The 17,912-nt window shown below is 44.5% G+C and overlaps 1 protein-coding gene across 1 annotated transcript in view; it reads right to left on the minus strand.

Moving 5' to 3' along the window:
* TTBK2 (tau tubulin kinase 2) overlaps positions 1-6,897 on the minus strand; it is a 109,062-nt gene extending 102,165 nt beyond the window's left edge. The window contains 1 exon segment of the mRNA XM_054161527.1: positions 6,511-6,897. The gene's annotated coding sequence lies outside the window, so the exon portion shown is untranslated.
* Between the last annotated feature and the right edge of the window lie 11,015 nt (positions 6,898-17,912).

Here is a 17,912-nt window from a genome sequence, read left to right on the forward strand (position 1 = left end):
TATCTGCTTTACAGTGGGAGGCTCATGGCTTGCTGCTCAGCTCAGGCATCAATTTCTTAGTTCTTGCCTAGTCAAGACAAGCACTGACTGGGTTAGCCAGCACAAGACCAATAAATACTTGCTTCACAGTGATCTATCTTGTGATTCTTTCACAATTTTTCTCCAGCTAGATGAGCTGTTCAACTGGTTTGCCCACTGGAAAACAATCTTGCTCAAAATTGTAAAACTAGAATTTCACACAAGCCATTGAGATTATCACAAGAATCTCTAGGGCTTGACAGAACAGCAGATTAACTTTATACAGAAAAAGAATCATGACCCAGTATCAATTCCCCACCTTCAGCTCTCAGAGTGTACATCAATTTGTCCTAAGCTGATTCGACTTAGGGAATTATACTTTGATTTTATAGATTGCTGGAAACATAAAATCAAAGTGTCACATATGAAGGCAGAGCCTTCAATGAAACTCAAGGAGTACCAGAGTCACTCCTCATCTAATACAACTTAGATCAGTGGACAATGCCCATCTGGATCTATTTAAGTCAGGGTGCTGACAAATGGAAGGCAGGAAAATAATTATTTCAAGGTAGCAAATAACATAACATTATGTAAAACAAAATAACAATGCACGTAAGTTCTACAAAGAAGCATTTTCTACTTACAAATCACCTCTCACCCCTTTTATTTTTTTTAAGTACTTCAGCACTGTGAGGCTAACCAGACATACCTAATTTGCTCAGAAGCCATGCTGCTCACCAAGAGAAGCATTTGAAGCATTACTATAGCAGCAAACCTAGCAGCTGCAACAAGACACATCCTGCTGGCACACCACACAACAACGCAATCTCATTCCTACTACACTGCTTAAGAGCACTGTACCAAGTAAGTGTAGCTATAACCCCCACAAAATGGTAATACCCTGAAAAACTGTAGGACAGAAGCAATAAGCACTACCTGAGAATTATCTGGGACATGCCAGAGAGCAGAAGGAGCCCCTTCTTTCAGAATCAATAAGCAGTTGCTGACTGGAGACAAACACAGGAATTCTGTAAGGCAAGATCTTTCCAAACTATGGACTTGTCCAGCAGAACAAGTCCATTAACACAGAATATAATTTCTGTGTAACTTCAGTTGTGAGAGAACTGCATCAAAAACATAATGAAATTCTTTCCATTTCAAGAGACTGGGAGGAGACCAACCTCAATCAGTTCAGTTTTTCCCCATGCTGGCTCCAGACAGTAACTTGTCCCTGCAGCAAGTAACAAATCCCTTTTCAACGTCCAGACATGAAAAATAGCCTTGTACGAAAAGACTTCACATGTTTCACAAGGTCTCAAAGCACATTCAGTGTATTTTACCCTTTTTATATATATTGGACAGCTATGTATTGGAAAAAAATATTTTCCTCATCAATATCATGAGTAATCTGTTTAACTGTATTCATGAAAACCCAGCCAGCCTTCAAATCCTCCAACTTCTAAGAAGCTTTTCCTGCACTCAAACGCAAGGTTAAGCAGCATATACACATTTCTCCAAAAGTAAGAATTACTGGATGGAGCTCCTCACTAGCATAAATAACCTAATTCTCAGTAATTGATTAATCTCTTCAGAGACAAAGCAACAGCATGAAACAGCATTTGAGTAATGCTTTTCATCACGGGATTGTCCTCAACCATGCAGTACAAGAGCTGCAGAAAGACAATCCTGGACGTAACAATGAGCAATGTATTTCTGACTTCTTAAGAAGATACAGTTTTGTTAAAAATGCTAAAAACTTCTCCAGTTTCCCAGTTTGCCCTCCTTTTCACAGAATCACAGCATGTTAGGGGTTAGAAGGGAGCTCAAAAGATCATCTCGTCCAACCACCCTGCCAGAGCAGAATCACCTAGAGCAGATCACACAGAAACGCATTGACACGGGTCTCGAATACCTCCAGGCACTCCACAACCCCCCTGGGCAGCCTGGTCCAGTGTTCCAACACCCTCACAGTGAAATTTGAACTCATCTTTCCATGGAATGTCCTGTGCCTCAACTTCCACCCATTGTCCCATGTCCTGTCGCTGGGCATCACTGAGAAGAGCCTGACCCAATCCTCTTGGCACTCATCCTTCACATATTTATAAACATTAATGAGGTCACCTCTCAGTCTCCTCTTCTCCAAACTAAAGAGTCCCAGTTCCCTCAGTCTCTCCTCATAATGAAGATGTTCCACTCCTTTAATCATTTTCGTGGCACCGCACTGGACTCTTTCAAACAGTTCCCAAATGTCCTTCTTGAATTGAGGGGCCCAGAACTGGACACAATATTCCAGATGTGGCCTCACTAGGGCAGAGCAGAGGAACAGGAGAATATCTCTCAACCTACTAATCACACACCTTCTAATACGCCCCAGAATAGCACTGGCCTTCTTGGCCACAAGGGCACATTGCTGGTTCATGGTCAACCTTCCATCCACTAGGACCCCAGGTCCTTTTCCCCTTCACTGCTCTCTAACAGGTCAGTCCCCAACCTATACTGATCCATGAGGTTGTTCTTACCCAGGTGCAAGACTCTACACTTGCCCTTGTTGAATTTCCTTAAATTTCTCATTGCCCAACTCTCCAACTTTTCCTCCCTTTTCTCAAATTCATGGAATCATATTATTATTAGGTGAAAAAAAGACCTTTGAGTCCAACTATCAAACTCAATCTGTCCCTTCTTCATCAAAAAAACCCAAAACCCAACTTTGAAGGTTTTTGAAAGCTTGTCTTCATTAATTGAACAACAAGTTCAAAGAATTGTAGCCAGGAGGGGGTTGGTCTCTTCTCCTAGGCAACCAGCACCAGAACAAGAAGACACAGTCTCAAACTGCACCAGGGCAAGTTTAGGCTTGAGGTGAGAAGAAAGTTCTTCCCAGAGAGAGTTGTTGGCCATTGGAATGGGCTGCCCTGGGAGTGGTGGAGTCACCATCCCTGGAGGTGTTCAAGAGGGGACTGGATGTGGCACTTGGAGCCATGGTCTAGTAGTCATGAGGTCTTGGGTAACAGGTTGGACTTGATGATCTTTGTGGTCTCTTCCAACCTTGGTGATTCTTTGATTCTAAACCAGTGACAGAGTAAGCTACGGAAAGTTATGATGTGCACAGCATCTCAGAAATGGGCAAAAGATACTCAACCAGACCAAGAGGTGAAGCACCAAAAAGTAAGATTTTATTGTTTGAATCTTCCACTGCTTAGGTTGCAGGATTAGTGACATATAAGCTATTATGGGGTGGGGGGTGGGGGAAAGAGAGACTGTAAATTTAAACTGCCAAGAATGGCACCTCAATTTCATAAGCAGCTTAAATAAAAATCCGAGTTACCAGATTCCCTCCAAAGCACACTACTTAACATCTAGCACTGAAGGGGGGAAAAAGGGGGGGGGGTGGGGGGGGGGGGGAGAAAGAATACAATTCTACAATTTTAATCAAGTTACAAAGGATTAAGTAAAAGATTGGATGCTATTTTCAAAGAACGAACTTTAACAGAACATACAAGACAGTTACTAAAAGCCACATTACATAGTATTCATTGTTTCCAACAGGGCTCAGAGGGAATTCTCCTTCTACCACTGTGTGACACAGAATACAGCACAACCATTACAGCACTCTATTAGTGCATGGAAAGCAGAAAAATGAAACTGCTCCACTTAGGTGCACTCTCTCCTCCAAGTGAAATAATTTCTACTTCTTCCTCTTAAAGTTAACATGTTTAATTACCATTTAAGTAGCCTAGATACTACAACGTTGAACAGAAGAAAAAGAAATGAAAGGTCAACCATTTGAACAAGTTTCTCTCATGCCAATGATGGACAAGAAATTTTGTTGATAATAAGTAAGTTTTAAACACAATATAATCTGCAGCTCTTGGATTCCTTAATGGATGTCTTGGACAAGAAATTTTGTTGATAATAAGTAAGTTTTAAACACAATATAATCTGCAGCTCTTGGATTCCTTAATGGGTGTCTTGCGTTTAATCAATTTTGTATGTTCTAATTCTTGTCCATCTGTACATTAACAACTGGCCCATCAGATGGATGTGCTGGATCCATGGTGAACACCCTGCTCTGTGAGATCAATAGAACAAAGCTCAGGTTTCTCTGAGGAAAGAGCACTTTAACAGAATGAGGGAGGCAGGAGAGTGGCTGGTCCACTGACAGCAATGCATCCCTGTGAGACCACTATGAATCCTGGCACTGAAGAGGCAGCTGTTTCTCCTCCCCTCTAGCCAAACACAAAGGCTTTGTGCAGTGCTTTCCCAGAGCAGGAGAAAGACACAACGCCACACACAAGGATACACAGAAAACTGTCCATCTCCTGACGGAGAGTATCAATTCATTTCCACTAGATAAACAAGCCTCAGCTAACACAGACAACATAGCAACGTATTAATACACCCATACAGCACAACTTCACATGCTAAAGCAAGTATTTAACCTTCTGTGCACATGTATCCAGAATGGATCGCTTAGAAATCAGTTTGGAACAGGGAAAACGACACTTATCACTCTGTCATACTCAAAATTTTTTCTCGATTTCATCAGACCCATCGGGAAAACCTCTCTGGAACCTCTGATGTTAGCAGTAACAGTGCCTGCAGCACGCAGCACCGGCACAGTGACGACACTACACCTAACCAACATCACCGTATTCCAGTCGCTCATTCCAACCTCATCATTTGCAAAAGAGTAAGTTCTAAAAAATGCTGAACTTCAAGAGCACAGCAGTACATCAGAAATATATTGGAGAAAAACAAAGCATGACGATCAAAAATGATTCCATCTTCACCTTTTTTAAACTATGCTATCTTGATACACTATTTTCAAAAACAACTTTTGACCAATAAATGTACAAAACTACTGCAGTCAGACTCTCCTATATATATATTTTTTTTACAAGCCAAACAAATATTCCTCAGCATACTTCTGCTTTAACAAGTTAAGAAAGTTTTAATACTTCATTAAATGCAATTCACACTGTAAAACAAAAGAATCACCATCACTAAAGTATTATGTGCAATTTAATGCAGAATAAAAACATTGGCTTAATTTGTACTACGAGTTCACATCCTTTAGACTCAAAAAATATTTGCAAAACCAAACAAGAGCAGAAAATTAAGCTTTAATCCTTTGTTTTCCCAGATACAGCAGCTAAAATGAACTAACACAGCTACAAGCAGAGCATGTGTTTAACAGAGGCACAGCATTAACTATGCAGAATACATAAAAACTCTACTCGTTTTTTTTTCCAGAACCACAACATGGAAACTAATCACTCACTTAAAGGCTAACACGACTTTAAAATAACTATAGTATGTTTTATTTTAGGACTCTCAACCTTCCTGTCAATATAGCTTACTAGTTCTGAGCATTTACGCTGAAATTCAACTGGTCTGCACAGTCGAACTAAGAAAGCTCTCACAACCTATTTTACAACTCATTTCCTCTAGTCTTTTCCAGATTAGCTATAAATGCAGCAGAAGGTCCCCAAAAGGTTATAATCAGAGGTCTCTCCATTGTGTTCATCTCCCTAACCCTCAGATAATAAATGAAAACGATTAATATTTGCAAATCCACCCTCGTTCACACAAGCAGTTGCTCCCAACTGCTCTGACTTACACCAGAGGTTAGAAACCTCGTACCGATCTTTGTCCTTTCATTGCTTCTGCTCTAGAGTGACAACAGAAGTACAAGGATGCAGTTGCAGCTCCAGAGATCATCTGCATACTTAAGGGATAAGGTATTCTCCCCATTTCCTTTTTTTAAAGGCTGTGAATATGTACAATAATGGGTTTTAAATGCCTCCCGTACGCAGACCGTATGTTTACTATATCTCCATAGCGAGTGCCTCTGCGGCCTAGCCAGGCAGATCTGTATTCATATATTGATGCAACCGCTGTTGATGGCTCCAGCACTTAAAGCGCCAGGCGACAGCCAGACCGATCCCCATCCAGCCGTGCCCACATACGCATCCGCTACACGCACCCACAAGCACAAGAACTGAACTATCGAGGCAGCTATTTTAAAACAGAGATGTTTCGCCATCAGAACACTTAAATATCTCTACCCTTTGGTCTCTTGAAGCAAGTGGGAGGGACAAAAAAAATCTCGTGCTATAAATTTGACTTCTCGGTGGAGGCCGGGGCGGTGATGCCTGGCTGCTGCTGGAGCCCGCCCGACCTGAGGACCTTAACTCCACAGACAACATAACCCCGTCCCGTCTGCGCATCCCCCGCAACAAAATGCCCCTCTCGGGGAGAGCCGTGGCCCCCAGCAGCTCCCGCGCCTGGCAAACTCCCTCTCCCGCGGGGAGAGAAATCGCGACGCGGCTCCCACGCAACACCCGCTGCCGCCGGACCGGCGACAGGGGTTCGGTCGCCGGCGTCCGAGGGCCGCGCCCCGCGGACGCACCCTCAGAGGGACCACCTCTGCCGGCTCCGGCGGACGCGCAGGGGTAACGGCGACGGTCGCCGCGCAGCGCCGCGTCTCCTCACCTGGAACGGGGCCGAGGTGTCGGCGTTGGCTGCTCGGGGCAGCACGGCGAGTCCCTGCGGCGCCCGGCGCCCCCGGCCACCGTGGGGGATGGCCTGCGCGGTGCAGGGAGGGACGGGCACACGGCTAGAGCGGCGCCCCCCAGCCCAGCCTCCGCCCCATGGCGTGCGGCGCGGTCTCTATGGCGACTGCAGTGCCGGGACGGCGCCGGCCCTCCCGCGGGGAGGGATAACGGCTGCGCGCACCGCGGAGAGGAGCTCAGGGGGTTATGAAGAGGCCCGGGACCCTCGCCAAAGGGGGTAACTCCCTCACGGCCGCCGCCGCCATCCCTGCGGCAGTCCCGGCCGGAGCCCGGCCGCGCTCACCCGCGCCGGCACCCCCGCTTTCGCCCTTCCTCAGCCGCGGCGCCACCGAGCCCGCTGTCCTCCAGGGCGCCGCCCGCACCCCTTTTTTCGGAGCAGTGATTGGACCACCGCGGAGATTCCTCCTGGGCGATTGGCTGCCAGCAAGATCAATTATGGTACCGGAGGCGGGCGTACCTGGAAGTGGCGCGGGGTGCGGGGTTGGTTGAGAGCCGGCAAGCTCCGCTAGCAGCCACCGCCACCCTGGCTCAGCCCCGGGGCCGAGGTGCGTGCTGGGCGCTGTAGTTCCCTGCCGCGGGGGCGGTGGACCAGCCGCTTGAGTCCCCCACCAAGCGTTTACCAACGAGGTTCTGAGGGAAAGGCGGGCAAGCAGCCGTGGCGAGATCCTGTGACGGGAGCGGAGGCAGGCCCGCGGCGCTGGCCGCCGATGTCGCAGCGACCGCTCTGCTCCGTCGGGAAGCTGCGTCCTCGCTGCGGTACCGGCCTCCGCCTCAGCAGCCCCAGCTCGGCCACCCCGTGGTCTCGTGGGCAGATCCGTCCGCAATTTGAGCGGGGTGCCTAGAAGCTGCTCGGACCCAGGCCGCTGCCGTACTGCCTCCGCGCTGCCGCGGTGGGGCGAAAGGGCTTAGGAAAAAGGAGCTCGGGTGGGGGAGGCCGGCCCCTCGCGTCGCCTCAGGGAGGAATACCGCCTGCGAGGGCAAACGCCGCCCTTACGACACATCAGGGTGGTTGTCACCCGTGGGCTTCACGCTGTGGCACCTGGCAACGGCTGATGTATTCCGTACATAGGTCGGTGAGCCCTTCGGAGGGGAAGGCTTCAGCCCTCACCGAGGTCTCCTTATGGTAGCCAAGACTTCCCAGCCTCCTGAAGCAATGGAGCGGGCGCTGCGCGGTGTGTGCCGGCGTGCCACCGCCCGACAGCCGACAGCAGCGTTTGTAGGCCATGGTGTCAGCACAGAGGCTGGATCCGTCTGGCAGAGCAGCAGCTAGGGGAGACCTGTTCTGTGGGAACAAGGAAGGGCAGATTTGCTGTGCTCGCGGCAGCTTGTATAAACTGAGCAAACACACTGCAGCCTTACCCTCATGCGAAGTTTCCTTAAAAAAAGGCTTTTATTTCCCTACTGTCAGGCAAATGAGATGGTGACTGTGGAAATAACTTAAGCCCTTTCTACATCACAAGGAGGTCATAGTCAAAGATTAAGGTTAGAAGACAGTTATCTCCTACCATTGCTTTACCGAGTAGGAGATCTTTGTAATTTACAAATGAAGTTACCCAGCAGTGAACCTAACAGGAAGCCCAAACATTTTTCTTTTTTTTTTTTTTTAATGAATAAAAATGAACCAGCCTTGACTGAAATGAAAATACACTTTTTTCTTCTTCTTTGTGGTTGTTGGTTTTTCCCCCAATTGCAACATGGAGTTAGGAGTTTGACTTGCCTTTGGTAGACATCTACCATTTCTCAGGTGAAAAGTATTCTACTAGAGCTACATCTTCCTCCAAGCCTGTCTTAAAGGCATTGCAAAGGTAATAATTATTCTAGAGTAGTCCAGACCCTTATACCTACTCTTCCTATGCACTAAACATTTTTTTTCACATTCCCTTTAAAGCTGAGAGTTAAATTTCCTCCTAAATTATAGCTGAGGAGAGACTAATGTTCTAATCACCTCTGATTAAGTAATGCCAACAAAACTTGCCGTGTGCTAGGTGTAATGGGGAGCTCATGAACAGGAATCCATCTGTGTGGAGTACTTTGGTGTTCCCCAAATAACTGATGTATTGCCCGAGGCCTACAATTCTTCAGGACAATTTTCTGATTCAATTAAAGAGAATGGAAAGGCCTTAACAAACTTGTTTATCTGGTTTGTCTGTTTACCTGTTTAGCATTGCTAAGCCAAGAGGGATAGTTTCATGCATTGTAACTTAACAAGTTAATTCATTGTCTAATATAACCATATTGTCATGCACAATAGCATGGAAATCACCTCAGGAGTATTTCTCTTAGCACACACTCAGTGTGCATATTGCAAGCCTTAAAGGACCAAATAATCTTTCCCTTCATCATCACTTAAGGTTATAGTGATCTGTTAGTATTCACATTACCATAGACTTCACAAGTAGACAAAACCTATATGGTTCAAATAAAAGTCAAGCAGGGGGAAAAAACCAAAACCAAAACCACTAAAAGTGAGTCTTCTGAAAAGGAAAATCTGTTTCCACTTAAGTACAGGAGGTCTTTCCAGAAAAGAATTAATCTTTTTTTTAATTCACTGCTCCAGAAATAGACCAAGAGGTTCTTCAAGGCTTTCTGTTCTACTATTTTTGGTTCAGATGCTGGTGAGTATAACAGATACCACTGTTTCCTCTGTTCATGCAAACTTGCAGAATATCTTCATCACACAAAAAAATACCAAAACAGAAAACAAACCCCCAACCCTCTAACACAAAATCTCTATGTAAATACGGAATGAAGCTATTCTAGGGTGTGTTTTTTTGCAGTAGTACTGATAGTCAAGCTTAGTTGCATAGCGTTGATTTAGCCTGGAAAACACTACCCTGAGCCCAAAAACTTTCTATGCTTTTTATTCAGGTTTTATGTTGTTACACAAGCCCTGTGAGGAGAGGCTGAGGGAGCTGGGGTTGCTTAGCCTGGAGAAGAGGAGGCTCAGGGGTGACCTTATTGCTCTCTACAACTACCTGAAGGGAGGTTGTAGACAGGCAGAGGTTGGTCTCTTCTCCCAGGCAGCCAGCACCAGAACAAAACGACACAGTCTCAGGCTGTGCCAGGGGAGGTTTAGGCTGGAGGTTAGGAAGAAGTTCTATACAGAGAGAGTGATTGCCCATTGGAATGGGCTGCCTGGGGAGGTGGTGGAATCACCATCATTGGAGGTGTTCAGGAGGAGACTTGATGGGGTGCTTGGTGCCATGGTTTAGTTGATTAGGTGGGTTGGATTGGTTGATAGGTTGGATGCGATGATCTTGAAGGTCTCTTCCAACCTGGTCTGGTCTATTCTATTCTATTCTAATTGGCTACCTCGGTGTCAAATTGTGCCTCTCTCTGCAGTGTAACTATTACCTTGTTCTTATCTTTCAACCAGTTGTGATTGGTTGCTGTATCTGCCTTTGTGTGGTAATTATCTGGTATTCATTAATATCCAAATAACAACCTTTTGGGATGCAGGGGGAGTAAAAGGGTGAATTTGCTGTAAAAAGTGCCTCTAAATAGAATCAGAATGGCCTGGGATGGAAGGGACCTTTAAAGATCCTTTGGTCCAATCACCCTGCAGCAAGCAGGGACATCTGCAACTAGATGAGGTTGCTCAGAGACTTGTCCAACCTGATCTGGAATGGTTCCACAGATGGGGCATCCACCACCTCTCTGGACAATCTGTGTCAGTGTTTTTCCCCATGCTCATTATAAAAAATGTCTTCCTTACAACTAGTCTAAATCTCCCCTCTTTTAGTTTAAAACCATTAGCCCTTGTCCTATTGCAACAGGTGGTGTGAAAAAGACTGTCCCCACCCTTCTTATAGGCCCTCTTTGAATACTGAAAGGTCACAGTAAGTTCTCTCTGGAACCTTCTCCAGCCTGAATCCTAGTTCTCTCAGCCTTTCTTCACAGAAATGGATACTATCTACTAAACAGTATCTATTTTTGCTACTGTTAGAGCCAGATGAAAGAAGCAGATCCAAATGGGTCTGACCCTGTAGGGTATTCTCTGTGTTCTGCTGTAACTATATTTTTCTGTACGAGCGTTTATCGTGCAGCCTTTGAATCAATGTGTGAAACATATGTGAGTGCAGATCCACCTCTGAAGCTGCATGGAACAATAATGGGCAGCCTCAGTCCTCCTATAGAACCAGAAAGCCATTGCAAGGCTTCATAAACGAGAACCAGGGGGAAAAAGTTTGCTTATCACAAAATCTTCTTCTTTGTGGGATAAAGGAGATGTGAGAATTTTCATCAGAGTTGTTTACCTGAAAGGAATGTTCTAATGTTTCTTCAAGGAATCTTTAAAAATTAAAACCTACAGCTATGCACAAATATCTGCATACATCTGCTGATGGGAAAGAATAACATGACTGATAACATGTAAGACCTTCTAAACCCTGCTAATAAACCTCCTAAACCTTTGTTCATACAGATGTGTATGGGAATAGATGATCATCCTGCAAAGTACAGGCTCCTTGGTTTCAAATACTTTCATTGGAACTTCTTTGCCTAGACATCAGGGTGTTGGAGTTCCTTCTTTATTTCTGCATGAGTCAGAAGCTCTGAATAACGTTTCTGTTTAGTTGACCACAGAAGTAGGAGAGAAATCACCAGAAATGGTTTTGACAGTCAGTAACCAAACAACTGTCTCTAAAACACTCCTGGCCAGAACATGTGAGCCTCTTCCAAAAGCACTCTGTGGTAAAGAACTTACTCCTAACATGCAACCTAAATCTACTCTTCTCTAGTTTGAAACTTTTCCCTCTCATCCTATCACTACAGGCCTTTGTAAACAGTCTCTCTCCACCCTTCTTGCAGGCCCCCTTCAGGTACTGGGAGGTTGCTATAAGGTCTCCCCAAAGCCTTCTCTTCTCCCCAGCTCTGTCAGCCTGTCTTCATAGCAGAAGTGCTCCAATCCCCTGATCATTTTTGTTGTCCTCCTCTGGACCCACTCCATCAGGTTCATGCCCTTCCAAAGCTGGATGCAGTACTCCAGGTGAGGTCTCACCAGAGCACAGTGGCAGAATCACCTCTCTGCATCTTTTGATGCAGCCCAGGATGTGATTTGCCTTCTGGGCTGCAAGCACTCATGTCCAGCTTCTCATTCACCTGGACCCCCAAGTCCTTTTCCACAGGGCTGATTTCTATCACCTCATCCTCCAGCCTGTATTGTTAGTGAGGATTGTTTCAACCCAGGTGCAGGACCCTGCACTTGCTCTTGTTGAACCTCATGAGGTTCACCTGGGCCCACACCTCTCCAGCTTGTTCAGGTTCCTCTGGATGACATCACATCCCCTTGGCTTATCAACAGCACCACTCAGCTTGCTGTCATCTGCAAACTTGCTAAAGGTGCACTCAATCTCACTGCCTATATCACTGATAAAAATACTAAACAGTACAGGTCCTAGTATGGACCTCTGAGGGACATCACTTGTCACTGCTCTCCATCTGGACTTCGAGCCATTGAGCACCACCCTCTGGCTGTGACTATCCAGCCAATTCCTTATCCACTGAACAGTCCACCCATGAAATCTGTATCTCTCCAACTTGGCATGTAGGATATTGTGGTGGACCATATCAAAGGCTTGAATACTACTTTCATGTCTCACCATCCATCATCTCTACACTAAGAAAAGTGAATTCCCTCAGTTGTTTTTTCATAGATCCCTCTTTCTAGACACAGGAGTGCCAATGAGCATGAAGGTCAACATGTAGAGATAGAGGGATCTTGGATCTTCTTCAGAAGTGTTCTAAGAGCACTGAGTTCAGGTGCTGGTTTTTGTCAACTGAGAGATTCAGAAACTTTGTGAGTCTTTGTTTTGTGTGGGTTTGGGGTTTGGTTTTGGTTTGGGTTGGGTTTTTTGGTAACTTTTCTTCTGAAAAAAATCTCAGATTCCTTACAAGAGGTCCTGGGTAACATCATTCCCTTCAAATAGTGTCTAGAGAGTAAAACCCAGCATCAGGTTTGTAACAACATGAGGACAGGGAGACTTCCTGACTGGTACAGGATGTCTATTCAGGGAGAAAAGCGAGAGTGTATGCCTGATTACTTTGCCAGGGGCAGAAGGGTCAGTTGGCAGTATAGTGCAACCAAAGTATTGATGAGGTGAGATATGGAGCAGAAAAGGGAAATTTTACCCCATTATGTAAGGGGAATTGTGTTGGGAGCTCTCATAATATGTGTGTAATTCCATTTTGCAAAAAGCTTCCTGATGACTGGCTTGTGATGATACCATCCACACTGAATAAGGTCCAAAAGTGCAAAGCAAGATTGCTGCATGGTCTGATTATGAATAGAGTCATAAAAAAGGATTCAGAAAAAATTTACAGCCAAGATGGAAGTTTCAGGTTACCACCTAATTTAAATAAAGGTTCACTTTCCAGCTTTACCATAGACTGCTGGTCGGATTTTATGGTGAATACACTATTTCTGTGCCTTAGTTTTCCATTTATAATGACTCACCATGAGTCAGGAGTGGATGACTCAGAGGTTATGGACAGTACAGCTCCTATAGATTGAAACCAGAGCCAGCTTGGTAGGTACTTGTATGGTGTTTCCCAGAATATAAAGGGAGCCCTGAAGACAAGTGGTACATGTGCAGTGCCATTCACACAAGTCTGCTATGATTTCTTTTTTGCCTGAGTCTGGCTCCAGCATCAGCATTGTTACAACCTTTACACATCTAAAAAATGCAAATGATAATATTTCTATTTCTGATTTGTTTAACCCATGACATTCTTCAGGCAATTAAATGAGCTACAGTTAGATTATTCATATTTCTCATGGGACATAGCACAGCAGGTCTTCTGGTGCAGCTGCAGTACAGTGTATAGCTGTAGCTGTAAAAACATGCAACTGACATATAGTTTGCAATGAGCTTTGTGGCATTCTAATGTATAGACTGGGATCTTTTCAATGTGTATGTATCACCATTGCCTCTTGCCTTTGATTTTTGATATTCCCTCTGCCAACTCTGCAATTCCACAAGAATTTCAAATGTTGTGATTTAACTTAGGTATCTTCATCTAATTAAAACAATACTCATCTAGACACTGCTATACTTCTTCCTGTAAGTTCAAAAGTGTAACTAGGAGATGAATATTTTGCAAAGACAACAGTTGCTTCTATTTGCCTAATAACTTACGCCTCTCAGTATCTACTGTGTGGTTCACAACTTTACAAATGCCAAAATAAAAGGCAGATGGTCTGGATTTCCTCTTTCATAGCCTCTCCCCATTAACACACATCAGTTAGAATCTCCTCCTGAATATGGACTCTCCCTCTGAAGCACTAACAGGTTAAAGAAAGCTCAGGTAGAACCTGCTTGTTTCAGATTCGCCGAGTACCTCCAGTTTTAGTTCATTACTCCAAAATCTCTTATCATTAGTTATCATTTGCATTAAATACAAGATGAAATGGAAAAACAACCAAATACATGAATAAGATGTTCATTATTGAAAAACAGTAGTAAAATCAGAGCTTGCAGCAGGTGTCATCCCAACTAGCTGTTTAATTAGGCTAATTCATAACACGTCTGCCCTTGCTTATGGACTTGTATATCACACAGTATCACACAGTGTAACTAAGGTTGGAAGAGACCCCAAGGATCATCAAGTCCAACCTGTCCCAACAGACCTCACGACTAGACCATGGCACCAAGTGCCACATCCAATCTCCCCTTGAACACCTCCAGGGACGGCGACTCCACCACCTCCCTGGGCAGCCCATTCCAATGACGAATGACTCGCTCAGTGAAGAACTTTTTCCTCACTTCGAGTCTAAACCTCCCCTGGCACAGCTTGAGACTGTGTCCCCTTGTTCTGGTGCTGGTTGCCTGGGAGAAGAGACCAACCCCTTCCTGGCTACAACCACCCTTCAGGTAGTTGTAGAGGGCAATGAGGTCACCCCTGATCCTTCTCTTCTCCAGGCTAAACAACCCCAGCTCCCTCATCCTCTCCTCATAGGGCTTGTGCTCAAGGCCTCTCACCAGCCTCGTTGCCCTTCTCTGGACACGTTCAAGTGTCTCAATGTCCTTCTTAAACTGAGGGGCCCAGAACTGGACACAGTACTCAAGGTGTGGCCTAACCAATGCAGAGTACAGGGGCACAATGACCTCCCTGCTCCTGCTGGCCATACTATTCCTAATACAGGCCAGGATGCCATTGGCCCTCTTGGCCACCTGGGCACACTGCTGGCTCATGTTTAGGCGGGTGTCAATCAGCACCCCCAGGTCCCTCTCTGTCTGGCAGCTCTCCAGCCACTCTGACCCCAGCCTGTAGCTCTGCATGGGGTTGCCGTGGCCAAAGTGCAGCACCCGGCACTTGGACTTGTTAAATGCTATGCCATTAGACTCTGCCCATCTGTCCATGAATGGTACTGAACAGCTAAGTAACTGGCCAAACATTTATTAAATGTACCTCTTTCAGATTCAAAGCCACAGCTCAGCAATCTCCACTGTTAGCAGGAAACCATGTGCTTACTTCCTGCACCACTGGGTGATAGATGGCAGCCCCACACTTGCAGGCACTTCTGCTGTGTTACAAAATGCTACTCTGCCATTACAGTCTTGGTGTTGTCCAGGTTTCCCAGCAGGTCTGTAATAAAGTACATCGTCATTAGTTAGAGACTGACATAAGATAATACTAATTTCTGGATAATTAAACTTTTAATACTAAGTTTGCAGCTGAAAACCTTTCCCAATATGAGCTAGAACAGAAGAATACAGATAACATTGACCTCTAATTGCATTGAGATTGGATCTAAGATATTTCGTACATTGATACATTCCTGAGCTTCCACTAGCTGTGTGGGTGACCTCTAATCTCTCTAACATAAATAAGAGGAGGAGTCTTACTTTTGCATTGTAAAAACCCCCTACATACAGCAGCACTGCCATCTTCTGCTGGTTTGCTGTCATGCATGCAAGTACTAGTATGTTGCAAACAGCAAAGGTACATTTTTTTCCTAGTAGGTATCAGAAGCAATACTAATTTCTAATACTCAGGGGTAACACACATTTGGATTTCCACAGACATTGGGGGGGGGTGTGTGTGTGTGTTATTCACATGTGAAATTTTTCTGGGCATAGGAAAGAACTTCAGACGTTTGTGCAGGATTTCTATTACATCCCAGCCAGAGGAACAGCTCAAAAATCCCAGGTAAGCGTGTACATTTGTGTACTTGTGCTGTCCACAAGGTATGAGTTACACCTGTTGAATGTACTCCATGCAGAGCTAATTTGTATGCATATATACAGATCTAACAGATCTAATGTATTCCTTGTGGTCTCTGTAAGTAAGCAAGGTCAAAGCATTAAAGATGCATGTGCCTAGGACTAATTCAGTGCAGTTGGGGTATATTTGCAAGAATTTGTGTGGTCCATATGCAGTAGGTCCAACAGGTCCCAGATGTATTGCATATGTTCTTGATCTGAAGTCTCCCAGATGTGCTGCACATCAGCAAGATAGAAAGCTGGAAGCTCTACTTCAGATATTTTCTCTAAAATCATGAGGGTACTATAAATTCTGTTCTTCTGAACTGATGCTACTGCCAAAAGGCATACTGAGTCTGTATGGCTCCGGGGACTTGCCATACAACAAGGAAGTGGCTCTGTAGGAGTCTGCCATGTGGTACTAGATGATGCATTGTTGGATGAAGTTTTCAGCATAAACATTAGTTTTGAGATTGATTGTATCAGAAAAACTGAAAAGGGAAAGACTTTCACTGCATTACTTTATCCTGTTGGGACATGGCCTTGGGATTTTTCTCCCTGTGGAGGCACAGAGTGACCCTGTCAGTTATGGACCTTCCTCTTCCATGTAGTAAGGTATGAAATGACTTCTGGCAAGAGAGCAAGTCTTAATTGTTTTTTCTTCCTAGAATATTGCAGTCAGATATTCCTATCTCAGCTTTACTCAGGACTTTGGTAGACTGAATTGCATTGATAACTAATCTCTCACCTTCCTCTGATATTAAGTGTGGTAATGCTGATACTTGCAGAGGAACGTCTATGAAAGCATGACACCACAAAGAAGGTGATCCCAGAATTCAAAGTTAGAATCACAGTAACATCATGGTACTGGTTCATTGTTCATCATTAGCTGGGAGAGGACAGTTCATGCTTCTGAGAATATTCACATGCATTACAATCCCTGGTGCAGGGACGCTATAGACCAAACCTGGTCCTGCTTAGTGATTCAGTTCTGGTACTAACATCATCACTGACCTGATCAAGCATTACTGCAGACTCAGCTTGTTGCCAGTTAATCCAGCCATGCCCATCCCACAGATCACTCCATGCTAGAATCAGAAATGTCAGAGAAAAAGATGCTTTTGTTTATAGCTTGGGATAAAGCTTTTATAAGACTACGATATAGGTTTCTACTACATTGCTCTTGAACCTGGAAAACTTCCCAAACCAGAATCTACTGAGAGTCATACAGGATCATCCAATTGCTCTTGCTTACTTGAACTCCTTTCTTGGACACAGTCACAGTCACTACACATCCAAAGCAACAAAATACAGAATGATAGGTAAGGCACATAACAGTGAGTGTAACTGATTATTGCCTAAGACAGCATTTCCTTTCCCCCAGAAAAGCACCAAGATTCATTATTCTCATTGATCTCTCTCTCTTGAAACCACATTTATTGTTAAGAACAAATAAAGAACTAATGATGACATTATCAAGTCTTTTGCTTACTGGTCCAAACTTCTGGGGAATAAAAAAAAAGTATAAGAAGTTACCATAAATCCATTTTGTTGGCAAGATCTCAGCTCACATTCAGTTGCCTGTTTTGCAGGACTTAACCTGGTGGCATTAGAACCTTGAAATAAATCTCTTAACTACGATTAGAGATGAAGAGATTAGCATGAGCAGAAGAGCTGAAGTCTTTTTTCCATCTTCATTGGTGAGCCAGTGTAAAGACAGAAGAACTATGCAGATATCAAGAAATCAGTACTCCAGTCTTCCTCAGGATGCTTGATCCAGGTATTTTCTCCCCTGTACTCAGCAAGTTACCAGTTTTGAGATCCTGTTCAGTCCTTTGAAGCAGGTTAGTGTTTTGTTTGATTTTTGGTTTTGTTTTGGTTTTGTTTTTTTACAGTAAGTCAGAGAGAGGAATGTGTATTTAACAGAGGTGTGGCAGAGTTTCGTGAAGCTCGCAAGACAAGATGTGTTTTGCGTATGACAAAATTGCAAGCCGAATTTCTTTGGACAATTTGCATCTAATAAGTAAATGCCACAAACAAATAAATACTGTGCTATGTCTTCTGTGTAGTATTGGACAGCAAAGGGACATGTAGGTGGCATTTTGGAAGGGAAAAGCAA

Source organism: Dryobates pubescens, chromosome 5 (assembly GCF_014839835.1).
Source record: "Dryobates pubescens isolate bDryPub1 chromosome 5, bDryPub1.pri, whole genome shotgun sequence".
NCBI classification, from domain to species: Eukaryota; Metazoa; Chordata; class Aves; order Piciformes; family Picidae; genus Dryobates; species Dryobates pubescens.